General features: G+C 39.9%; 1 protein-coding gene across 1 annotated transcript in view; it reads left to right on the top strand.

The window, feature by feature from the left end:
* The window catches only part of LOC126108956 (uncharacterized), a 251267-nt gene extending 239851 nt beyond the window's left edge, over positions 1-11416 (top strand). Inside the window, exon 14 of the mRNA XM_049914344.1 lies at positions 10406-11416. The gene's annotated coding sequence lies outside the window, so the exon portion shown is untranslated. The remainder of the gene's footprint in view (positions 1-10405) is intronic.
* The last annotated feature ends 1589 nt before the right edge of the window (positions 11417-13005 follow it).

Below are 13005 nucleotides of genomic sequence, written 5' to 3'. Positions count from 1 at the left end.
GAGTTTCTTGTAGTGATGTTATGAGTATTCTATTATGTTTGAGGGTATCTGTAAGATGTTTTAATTTTCCTGTTTTTAAAAGAGAGTTTACATTGAAAGTAGCTATGTAACTTGTTTTTTTACATTTCAATTTGCTTGATGTCTTATCATGTCCCGATTCATCTCTGTGCAATGCTGCAGACTCCCCAGAATCCGATAGTCTGCTTGCGCACCTTGGTGCGGTGGATTGTCCACCTGGGGTAATTTGTTTCACATTACACTCTTCCATGATTGATAGTATTATGTAAGGGGTGACTCTTCGAGCCACAAATTTACAACCACGGTTGTTAGCCCTGGAGGTTTTTCCCAGCCGCCCCTAACCTGGGGAACAGACGCTGACCAAAGACCGCCCAATGTGAGACAGTCGCCTTTGGATTTCTGGTCCTGTGTTGGTCCACGGGTGGTATTTTATTTCCCACCTACCCTACATATCTGTAGAGCTTTCCCCTATCCGCCACCTGGGGACGCGCCCGGTAGGGGAACAGGTTCCCCCTCGGGTTTTTTATTTTTATATATATAATTTTTTTTTTCTGAATACAAGTTTGATGGCTTCCATTACAAAATATATACATTTGAATTCCACAGAGGAAAATACAGTGTCATGCAATAGAAGAATGCTATGTGAAGAGGCATGGTGTGCCACTGCACTTTGGCAAACTTAAAACCAAATAAAAAGTCTTACATTTCCTCGAACATTCATGTTTTATAAATCAAACTCTTCAGAAAGACGTTGAAATACGGCAAATGTTATCCCGTTTGAGCCCCCAGTTGAAATGCGGCAAATGTTATCCCGGCTGAGCCCCCAGTTGAAATATTGCAAAATGTTATCCCGGCTGAGACACAAGTTGAAAATATGATCACTATTTTTTATTTACTTAAATTTGCCATATTTCGTGACAGTACCTTTTTCATTAGACATTTACACGGCGATATAGTCTTGGCTTCAGTTGTCCAAGTATGATTCCACAATGCATCTTTGTTGGTTGCAGAATTGACGTGGTTCAACGTGTTTCTCTCATTTTGGTGTTTCAAATACAGTTTCTTCAAATGTAGTTTCTTCTTTTTAGTAAATACAAAAATAATAGTAACATACTTCAAAATTATTTATGACGGCGACCTTCACATTGTTCTTCCGACAACACCATGGTCAACACACAAGAGTTAGCTGCCGACTTACTACAGTCAAAGACGACTCTAGCGTCAAAGATGTTTTACACCACACACAATCTTCCAGTTGTAATCAGTCTCTTTGCTATTCTTCAATACATTTTCTAATAGTAATCAATATGCTTTTACTCTCAAAAACAGAAGTAAATTAACATATAATAAGACAGATTATAATAAATCCTGACAAAAATATAAGAAAACATTTAAATTCGGTATCGACAAATACGGTAAAAAAAATAACATCTCCCAGATCCATTACAATATACAACCAACTTAGTTGATTCTCCAACCGATTGCTGACTATTATCTTCTGAAATTGTTAGTCTGTCATTTCATTGTCAAATGTTTCTTTCCTCTGTTCACTCCCTTTCCTAAGATCATCAGAATTGTAGCTTACTGCTTCATCAGTTTGTGTGTGCTCACTTTTATGGGCAACACAGTTGGTACCCTAATCTTTCTTCTCTTGTTTAGTGTATTTCCACATGTAATACTGCTCCTTTTCTTTGTCAAAAATTCTCTGAAACTATTTTCTACGTCATTCTTCTCATTTCTGCCAGGAAGATGATGTAGCAGCTCACTGATATCACATGGAAGAATGCCACACTTAAGAAATCCTGATTTCAAATTTTCTGCTGCACTGACAGATATTTCATCTAGTAATTCTTTCAAAAGGTGTGTAAAGTGTTGCTTTTGTAAAATTGCACTTTTCATTCCAGCTTAAATGTCTCCGTAGCATCCTAAAATTTTCATCCAAGCAACTTTCAGTGGACGAAAGAATGCCACATCCAAAGGCTGTGTCAGGCACGTACTATTTGGAGGTAAGCAGACAAAATAATGACATTTGTCACCATCACATCTGTAATACGAGAAGACAAATTGTCACCTATGAGGACTTTTTTGCCTTTGAGCTTTTTCAATTTAGGGCGCATCAGACTTTCAAACCAGTCGGTAAATATATCAGCAGTAAACCATCCAATCTTGGAACTATTATACCTACAATTCTTTGCGCCACCTTCTTGCCAAGTTGACCACAAATACTGTGACCGGTAAACAACATATGGTGGGAGAAGTTCACCAGCAGCTGATCCACTCACCATGACAGATAGACTGGCTTTGGATGCATTGCAGATTTTTTTCAGGATATTTCATGCCTTGTTTAGTGATGGTCCTTTTTGAACCTGGATCATCAGTGAGATTTGTCTCATCATAGTTCCAGATATTTTCTTGAGGTACACTGTCCAAAATCTGTTTTAAATTGTCTATATAATTAGTAAGAATTTCTTCTGTAATTGCTGCTCTTGCTCTCTTGATGTTAACAGTAAAACATAGTTAATTCTGGGTTCCTCTTCAAAAAGCTACTGACCCATTCCCTTCCTGGTATGTTGTTTATGAACTCTTTTACCTTTCTCCCAGTGCTCCGGAGGAAGGATGCTATGATAGAACGTAGGTCCAACTCGTCTGCAGGAAATCCAAACTCCCTCATTGTGACAGCACAGTCAGTAAACGCTTTCTCCTCTTAATCAGTGAAGACAGTTGGCATACCTGGCTTCAAAGGATGGTGACTTATTCATTATTGTACGCCTTGGTATTCGAAACTGTTTTTCTGCAGCCCTAATTATTCATTATTGTACGCCTTGGTATTCGAAACTGTTTTTCTGCAGCCCTAATTGACAAGACTCCATCCTTAACTGCTGTCAAACATGACTGTAGCACCTCCAAAGAATAGTCCGCATAATTGATAATTGGGGGGGGGGGGGGGGTTATTTTCTGGTGGGGATTAGACCTCATAAAATTGTCACAAATGCAGCCTTCAGGCTACTGAAAAAGGCCACATTTAAAGGTTGTAGCTTGTGTGAGTAGTGAGGCGGTAGTGTTACCACTACTATTCCATTGTCTTTAAAAAAAGTTGTAGGCTTCTAGAGAGACATGTCTAGTGTGATTGTCTAAAATCAAGAGAATGGTGTGGTCGTTAGAGGCTTTGGTAAAGTTAGCAAAATGTTTCAGCCACTTTGGGAAGAGCTCCTCAGTCATCCAACCATTCTTGCTACATTCGTATATTGAATTTGGTGGTCCTCCTCTCTGTAGGGCAGGAGTCATCCTAAGCCTCGGAAAAATAAACATTGGAGGCACATATACCCCACTGGCATTCACTGCACAACACACTGTAATATTTTTCCCACACTCCCATCTTGTTGCTGAGCCAACTTGTTTAGCTCCTTTGGGTGCTAAAATTTTTCCTGGCTTCTGAACTGTTGATATTCCTGTCTCATCAAAATTGTAAATTCTGGAGGCATCGAACGTATGGACGTCCATCACAGTGGTGATATTCAAGAAAAAAAAGCTTAACTTCACTTGAATTAAAATCTGAGATCCGATTGAGACTGGCAGCCTCAGGTTTGCGAATGCTGAGTGATGGATTTCTTTTAAGAAACCCAGAGAGCCAATCCTGTCCAGCTCTTTTTGATATTTTATTAAAATTATGCTGAATATTGTTTGCCTCGGCATATTCATAAACTAATCTCCTCAACTCCACCGTCGATATTCCATAAAATGTCTTTGCTAGCAAAAGAACATGCTCAGCTATGTCGTCTTCCTGTTCTTTTGAAAATATAGGTTGTCTTCCCAAATTTACTTTAGAGCAATCTCCTGTTTTTAATCTATCTCTTAAAGTAGAAAGAGGTATTCCATACATTCTTGCAGCTATGGCTTTGCATTTTCTATAACATCGTGGAGTGCGCAATTCATTCCATGTTCCGTCCACCCTTTGCCACTTTCTGTGTTCTGGCTCTGTTTCTCACCATATGTGATTAAAAAAAAAAAAAAAAGAGAGAAAGAAAGAAAGAAAGAAAACTTGTAAGATGACACACACACACACACACACACACACACACACACACACACACACACACACACACACACACTCTTCCAAATATATAAAAATACTAAAAGAAATTACCATATGGGGCAATACCGTTCACCACGGGGCAATACCCTGCATCTAACCCAACAATCACAAAATTTAACGTCTAACATTTAATGTTTAAAAGAAGATCAAGAAATGCGTAATTAAATAGAGCTACTTTAAATATTTCGCTCACCTCTAGACTTATCATCTTCAGATATTATAAGAAAACAGTCAAAATCAGTTGAAACAGATTGTCGAAGATGTCTGCACTGTTGAACGATATAGACCCTCTGTATCTGATCATAGCTACTTCCGCTATGTGGCAGTGCCGTGCAGCACTCTGCGCTCTCTGGGAAACAGGATAAAGCGGTGCATGCTCGCGAGAGTGCGTGGTGTGCAACTTGCTCATCTGCGACTTAAACGTACGCACAAAGCATTCAGCCTCTCCGTTCGACTGGGGTTGGAACGGGGCTGAGGTCAGATGGCGAATGCCATTAGCAGCATAGAACGCTTCAAACTCTGAGGACACAAACTGGGGGCCATTGTCGGAAACAATAACTTCAGGAAGGACCTCAATGCAAAACATAGATGTCAAAGCCCAAATAGTGCTGGCAGATGTAGTAGAGGACATAGGTACAACAAAAGGAAAGTTGCATTACGCATCAGTAACTATCAACCAGCAGGTATCCCAGAAAGGGACACCTGCTGGTTGATATAAGACCGCAAATAAGACTGAAACATAGCAGGAGCCGGAGCACAACCGAACGGAAGGCGGCAAAACTTGAACAAGCCAAGATGGGTGTTGATCACGAAATAGCGCTGCGACTGTTCGTCGAGCGGAATCTGAAAGTAGGCGTCCTGCAAGTCAATCGTGGAAAAGAATTATCCCGCATCAAGCTTATCAAAAATGTCTTCAGGATGCGGTAAGGGAAATGTAGCTACCACTGTCTGGGGATTTACTGTAGATTTAAAATCAGCACAAATACATAGTCGACTGTTTGGTTTCTTCACACACACACACACACACACACACACACACACACACACACACACACACACACACTCTCTCTCTCTCTCTCTCTCTCTCTCTCTCTCCAGGCGAAGCCCATGGCGATGCAGAAACAGGTTCAATTACACCAGTCTTCCAAAAGGCATAAGTTCAGCGGCTACGGCGTTGCGCAGTGCGTGTAGTACCAGGTGTGCGTGCCTTAAAATAGGCGTGGCATTGTCTTTAACTACAACATGCGCTACAAAGTCTGTGGCACAATCAAGGCCATCAGAAAAGAGTTCTGCAAAATCATCACATAGTGTGGGAACACTGTCTGCATGGTCACTAGCGTTGATGCAAAGTACATTTTCCTGAATTGCGAGGCCAAAGAGTTCAAATGTGTCCATGCCAAAAATGTTCGTAGCATCACTAGAGCGGAGCACACGGAAAGGCACTGTGCGTGTCGCTGCACTATACGTGGCTTGCAAACTACACACGCCGAGCACTGATATCTCCTGTCCAGTAAATGCAGTCAGCGTGGAATGCAAACGACGAAGCGGTGTTGAACCGATCAAGTCATATGTGGATTTGTTCAGTAAAGAAACTGACGCACCAGTGTCCAGCTGCATGCTAACAGAACGTTCACAAATCTGTAAAGTCACAAAAAGTTTCCCCGCATCGCGCTGAATGCGAGAGGAAATGTCTGGCAAAACTTGATTCACACGACGAGCTGTCGAAGCACGTGAAGCAGAAGGCTTTGAATAAATGGCATTAATATCCAGAGGCTGATGTGAATCATGATCACGGCAGCTACCGTTGCGGTGATGCCCATGCGAGTCACGTGAACGGGAGACAAGTTCGGAATTATTGTTTCTCTTACTGCACACAGCTTGCACATGTCCTTTCTTATTACAAAAGTAACACTGTGCTTGACAGGAAGGGCAACTGCCCTGTGGGTGGGCATGAAAGCAGTTCGGACAGAATTTCAGTTTCTTCGAGGGTGCCTGGTTTGAACCGTGTTTACGAGCGCACGAGCGGCGTGGCGTGCCTGGCTGTGCTAGCGGGTGGCAGGGCACGTGTTGTGCCGCACTAAACAGTACACACCCGGGGTCACTTCGAACACGGAAGTAGCCATGTCTAAAGTATCTTGTCTGTCTAGCAAGTCCACAACTTCCTGCAAAGACGGGTTTTTAAATCTGAGGATTTGTTCGCGGATGCGGTGATCCACCACATTCTGCGCAGTAGCGTCTCTAATCGTTATATCCGCATATGAGCGTCCACATGAGCAATTAAAATCACAATCAGAAGTTTGTCCCTGAAGGTCTGCTAACAAAGACTTATTAGACTGAGTAGGGCCACGTCGGAGACGAAAGAATTTGTAACGTGCAGCTACCACATTTACACTGTCACGGAAGTGGGGGTTCGAAGCATCAATCACTTGTCGTACGTCTTAGTTTCTGGGTGGGTGGTGGGAAACAATTTCACGAGCATGCGGTACAACACAACACCCACGTTGGCAATGAAAAAAGCCAGCTGCTCTGTACCTGGTACGTTGTAAGCTGTGAAGTGTGCCTCGAGTTGGGTAATGTATTCTGGCCAGAGTTCAACGTGTGGATTGAAGGCACGAAATGACTGCGCCGGTATAGGCGGTGACGTCGGAGGCGCCGAAGTAGTTGCAGTCTGTAGTGTGACCAGTCCATTTATGGCAGCAAGCAGCTACATAATTAGCTGAGCCTGAAAATGTACAGGATCGGACAGCGAAGCCTGTTCCTGTGGTGAAGCCATGGTTTACACAAATGAAAGTCGTACAACGAATGGTGGGAGCACTTAGATACAGTCGCTCAGGCACATGGGAAGATCACAAAAAAGCTAAAGCAGTACCGAGTAAAAAAGGAGATGATAGGAAAGGCAAAAAAAATTTTCCGGATTGTCACTAAAATTTTGTATTCCACCTGGGAGGCGGCGTGTGGGTAGGAACGGGAAAAGGTTATAGAAGTCGGTACTGCAAGAACGTGGTTTACTGGTTGTATTGTACCTCTCTCATCCGGGGAACAAATGTTAAATATCATCAATTATTTTATATCAAGTTATGACACGTGTTTAAAAACCTGTGTGGTCTACCTGGTTTCAATAGTGGACCACAAGTCCCCGTCAGTCTGTTCACTCTATTAAGGGGACCCAAAACATTCTATACCTCCAATGTTAAATGTAAGGAACATTTTCTTATGAACTATTAACACCAGAATGATGAAACTTTCACAGTATAATATTACATATATTTAATACCATGTACCATATGGATTTTAATTTATTGGTGTTTTTGGGAAGATACCAATTATTTTGTTACTGAAAATAATTGACACATTTTTTGGCATAGTATCTTTGAAATAAAGTCTGTTATCAATTATATCACAAAAAGGCTATGATACAAGGTGTATATTGGCACTGTTTACATTCCTCGAAAATTTTAAGTCTTTATCTCTAAATAGTTTAGCAGAAAATGTTCCTTATATGGCAAAAAAGTGAACTTGTGGAAAACGAGTTTCAAAGTTTCATTGTCTTTTCCCTTTTCCCTTTTCCCTTTTCCCTTTTCCCTTTCCTTTCAGCAACCCGTTCCCTCTCTTTGTCTATTGACATCGTTGTACTCACCATGTACTTTCCGGGCCACACATCCAACTTCTGCAGCGCGTTGCACTTTATAATGTTACCTTTGTTGCACGTAGCAGTGGCATCATAGACTCCAAAATGAAGAGTATGAATTTCCACAAACACATTTTTTGGGATTCTGATCCAAATTACATTATTCACACTCTCATTTTGATTTTGTGTTCGTCCATGGAGACATTTCTTCAAAAGTTCAGTTGCAGAAAGATATCTGAAAATTGGTTTTATAGCCTTCATGACAGTTTCTGGTAGACTGTGATGATGCTTGTATACACATTCAGATCCCTGATATTTGTTGTACTTGCACCAGGAATTGGGTCCCTGTGGGCATAGTCCATGTAGTGGTTCCTCGTCAGTCGGTAAGGTGTGGTAGTAAAGTGCCATTACAGACTTTTTCCATTGCATCAACACTGTGAGTATTTGACTTATTACCAGTCCATAGTCTCTCTGCAATCTGTTGATTATCTCATCTGTCAATCTTTTAGCTCCACCCAAAGGTTTTCCATCACTGAGTACTTGGCCTTTCATTGTGGTCTTCAGTCGACACAGCCTTGTTCCCATAAGTTTCTGAATGTGACCTATGCACTCCTGTTTAGTAATGGTAACATCATTTCCATAAGGTTTCAGCTCAGATACAGCAGCAAAAGACTTCGAATCACCATCACCCAGGAACTGTAGGTATCTGACCTTGTACCACAGAAGAGAGCGACTGAAAATGTCTTTCACACCGGAAACTTCCATGGCCCCACTAGACCCACTGTAATTCCTTCGACAGTTTTCTGCATGCTCATCCCTCACTCTTTTAGGACACCTACAGTGTTTGGATTTAATTAAAACACCTGTAACGTTTGTAGTATCAGCACTTGTTGCCGTTATTACCCCATTATGTGAAGTGTGCCCACGCTTTTACCACGTACCATCTAGTGCGACAATCAGGTCCCGAGGATTTTGAACATGTGGAATTTCTTCATTCACTGCCATAGCCTCCTCCACTGCTTCTTTCGTGGATTCTTGGGCAATATCTTCAACACAGGATGCAACAACAGAGTTATATTTTGTGAATTTCGTTGTTGGTGGTGGTAGATTCATTACACCACAAAACATTTGACCAGCAGAGTATCCCCTGATTGACCTTAGAGCATAAACAAATCTCATATTTACACCATTGTACTCGCTTTTCTCACTATCAGTTTCACCTTTGCCTATTTCGACATATTCTGAGTTCCAAAATGAAACACTGTAATGATAACTAGTACAATGGAGACAGATTTCTGCTGCAAGTCCTATGTGTTGCTTGACGTTTACTGACATACTCAATTTGCAACATTCCTTACACAGTACTGAACTCTCAATCACCTTTGAGAGCAATGAAATGTTAATTATTTCATTCACATTATCCTCACTACACTTCTCCAATAAACTGCTGTATTTTTCAGTTGATCCATGCGACTTCTTGCTTGTGCTAGAGACAGTAGCAGATTTCACTTCATGAATAACCTTCCTCTTGTAAACTCTGTTACTAAATCGAGGCATATTTGATAAGTTCCAGTTACGCAATAGAAATACAACACACATCGTGCAATAACCACCAAATGCTCAATGTAAACAACAGTATCCAAAGACTACAATACACAGACAAAACAATTACCTATCAAATCGTGTTGCCAACATAATATAAAGTCTTTGGAAAGACTGGAAGTTTTGAAAAACGATGTTTTGAATGAACATGTATCCATGGAAATTCAATGTCGCGACATGCCCTCTACAGCCACATTATTGAAAATAATATTTTCAATACTTGGAGTTGAGCTACGAGTAAGATTAATATGTCATCTTAAAGAGGAAGATCTGTAGTATTTTATTTTACAATAAACTGAAAACCCAAAATTTCATCATTTTTAGGTTCCGGGTTCCCTTAACAGAGCATAAGAGACTTAAATATTTGACAAAGAGAAGGTAACTTCACAGTACGAACATGAAATAATTTAATTACCTTACCTTGAATACTCGTTGTTGCTTGCTCGTTGTGTAGGGGTAATGTCTAGATTTGCTCTAATTGTTACTACAATGGGTCCTTGGGTTTGTAATATGCTACGTAAGAACTGAAGAAGTTCACCAATATAAGCTTTTCCAACATAAGTTGTCGTCTCAGAAATGTTCAACAAAACTACCTTTCTCAAAATCGTCCGTTTCTCACGAGTTCTCAAGACTCGCTGTCTTTTATACTCACCAAAACGTGACTGTCCCTTAGCCTCACACAGTAAACTGTTTCTGCATTAACAATCAACGACCTTGCAAAGCACACAGGTTTGCCAACATGAATTGAGCATAGATATTTTATACATCACACGTATACACTTATGAAAACAGTATGAAAATTGAATAGAGTTCTCAAATAGTTGTGCAGCAATACATAATATGATTGTCTTTCAAATTATTAGTTTTTATAATGAAATGATAATATTTCAATTTATGTTGACATAATTAAAATCACTGTAATTTTATATTAATATAATTGTTTTTACATCTCGATTCACGGCACCGCATAGTTTGCCCGCCGATGGTATCGATAGTTTCAGTAGTCCGTTACATTACATGGTGCACAAACAAGGTGATAAACAATTACATAACTTTGTACGTAGGTGCGATGCTGAAGCGAAGTGTCCTGGCTGGCTGCTCCTGATGAAATGGGCTGAAACTGGAGCGGAGCCCTTAGAGCTCTCCCGCTCCGGCTAGAGTGCGCTGTCGTTGGTGACTCGTAGTGCCAACTTGAGAAACAATTCTGTGGCATCGTTGCTATCGATACCACAACAGGAACAGCAACTAAACTTTAATGAGACTTCAGGAGCACTGTCAGTAAGTGACATGTCACTTTCTTTAGCAGAAAATACTTCGCTTGGAGTCTGATTCTCATCCAACTTGAAAATCCTTGTTTCATCACTAAATGTTGAATTAGGATTCAAAATATTCTTCAGGTTAGTGAAGAATATTCCAACATTCGTTTTATTGAATGAGGTGGTCCTTAATAAACTGCAAGCCTCTGGATGTTGGAGACTAAGTGTTGGATCACATTCCCTGAAAGTATTGAGCCAATCTATGCCATCTATGTTTTTATCTTGTAACTTTCTATGCTGAGCTATTTGGAATGCCAGATGCCTTCCTTCTTCACTGTCAAGACCGTAAAACATTTGGGCTCATTCCATTATCATACAAAGGATGGTTTTGTTCATCAGAGTAAATTGGCTGGCAATCATATTTTGGATGCAGATGAACATATGTTTCTCCTCTGTCATTCTTAACATTCCTAGAATATATTGAACTATAAATTGTGTAATTTTAAGTTATTTGCTGTTTCTCCATAAAGTGCTGATTTTGTTAAAACAAATGCTCAAAGCAAGTTTTGCTGGGAAAGAGTCCCATTATTGACATTCTTAACAGCAGTTGTTTTGCGAAGACTAGTTCCAGGAACCAATTAAAACAGCAGACCTCATATTCATCATATTATCTTCAGTAAAGTGAGCTATCTTAGTTTTTCGTGCTCTTTTTACAGACAATGTCGACAATATGCAACTTAATATCTTTATTTAAGACCACTAGTTTATATTCTCTTCTCATTTGTTTGCACATATACTCATGTTCAGAAAAAAACAGAACACATTGAACAACTAGAGATAGGACATTCATATTCATAGGACATGTAAATTACTATGCCATGCAGAAATAATTAGCATTTCAGTCACCTTTACAAAACATTGTCTTCACATTCGATTTCACCTGCCTAGCCTGTTTTAGATGAATTGAGCCTGTTAACTTCCATTGAGTTGACTGTTTACTTTCTGGATTGTATCCATAGCACCACGACTCATCATCTGTGATGATTTTGTTGAAAAAAAAAATTGGACTGTCTTCAAATGAGTCCATCTTGTGAGAGGCTCAAACACGATAATTCCATTGATCTCCAGTGAGAAGTCTCGACATGAACTTTGCTGCCACTCATCGCATCTCAAAATTGAGCTCCAGGACAACCCGGATAAGTGCTAGAGTTGTTAGATGGTACTGCCTGTGTCTGTCCTTGTCAGTTAGACCACAGATTTTGCCGACATTGTCCTCGCATCAAGCAGTTGCAGGGATGACAGAATGGGGCTAATCTTCAATGGCCATTTCTCCCTCTTTAAACTGAGAAAATTTTCTGCTGCTCACTTGCCAAGTAAAAAACAAAATTAATAAGAAGTAGCCATTTTCTCATGTTGCATCTGTACTGTGTACTCTGCCAGAACTGCTAGAGAAACCACACTACTTGCTGCCTATCACAGTACAATCAACCTGAAATTTATTACATGAAATTAGAATAGATTCTTCATATAAGTACCAATCTCAGCAACTACATCTAAACGTTTACAGAACATAACATATACTTTCAGTTTCATATGACCAATTAATGTTTTAATAATAAATCTATTAGTTGAGATAGAAGATGGTTCAAACTCGGACAAAGCAATACGAACAATAGGTTGTTTTGCAGTACTAAAATAAGAAGGCTCACATTTACAACTATCGTCCCAATTACTTTTGGAACCAAAGAAATAAATTTAAGGGGCACTGAGTCCAGGGACAATTTCACACACTAATTTACAGATTAAAAATTAATCTTATGCATTAATAAAAATGCCAGATTACATCTGAGTTAATTAGGATACGGTTACCGAAAGCCTTTGCATTTGAGCACGTTTGTCAGTGTTCTGTACATTTCTCCATGTATGTGATAGATCAGTGCCACTGTGACAAGTAACCCATTGTTCTAGTTAGCTGAAAAGGTTTTCAGTTGTTTACGTAACCTCTTGTACAGAATCTTTATTGTAAATGAGGAATTTTTGGCATTTTATTCACAAAGCTTTGGGACAATTTAAGGAAAAGGTTACTGTGTTAGATATCGGTCACTTACAATATGCTATGTCCATTCTGGCCGCATTATTCAGTTCCGTGGAACCCCACATTCCCCTGGGTTGACCTTGAATAGAGCACGTGCAATCTTTGACTTGTCCGCTATAAATATAAACAGCAAACTTTATAGCAGTATGAACATTAAATGAGGTTGCTTTGGCTTTTGGAGGAAGATAGGGGCTGCAATAGCCAAAGAAACTGAAGAATTCAGTCTTGGACACATTTTCATCAATTTAGTCAAATTGGGGGCTCTATCCCAAAGCTGTGATTTCTTAATCTTATTTAATACTTTGATTCTTAC

This window comes from Schistocerca cancellata, chromosome 11 (genome assembly GCF_023864275.1).
Source record: "Schistocerca cancellata isolate TAMUIC-IGC-003103 chromosome 11, iqSchCanc2.1, whole genome shotgun sequence".
Lineage (NCBI taxonomy): Eukaryota > Metazoa > Arthropoda > Insecta > Orthoptera > Acrididae > Schistocerca > Schistocerca cancellata.
The sequence above is the reverse complement of the archived record's forward strand: the minus strand, read 5'-3'. Positions and strand labels throughout refer to the sequence as shown.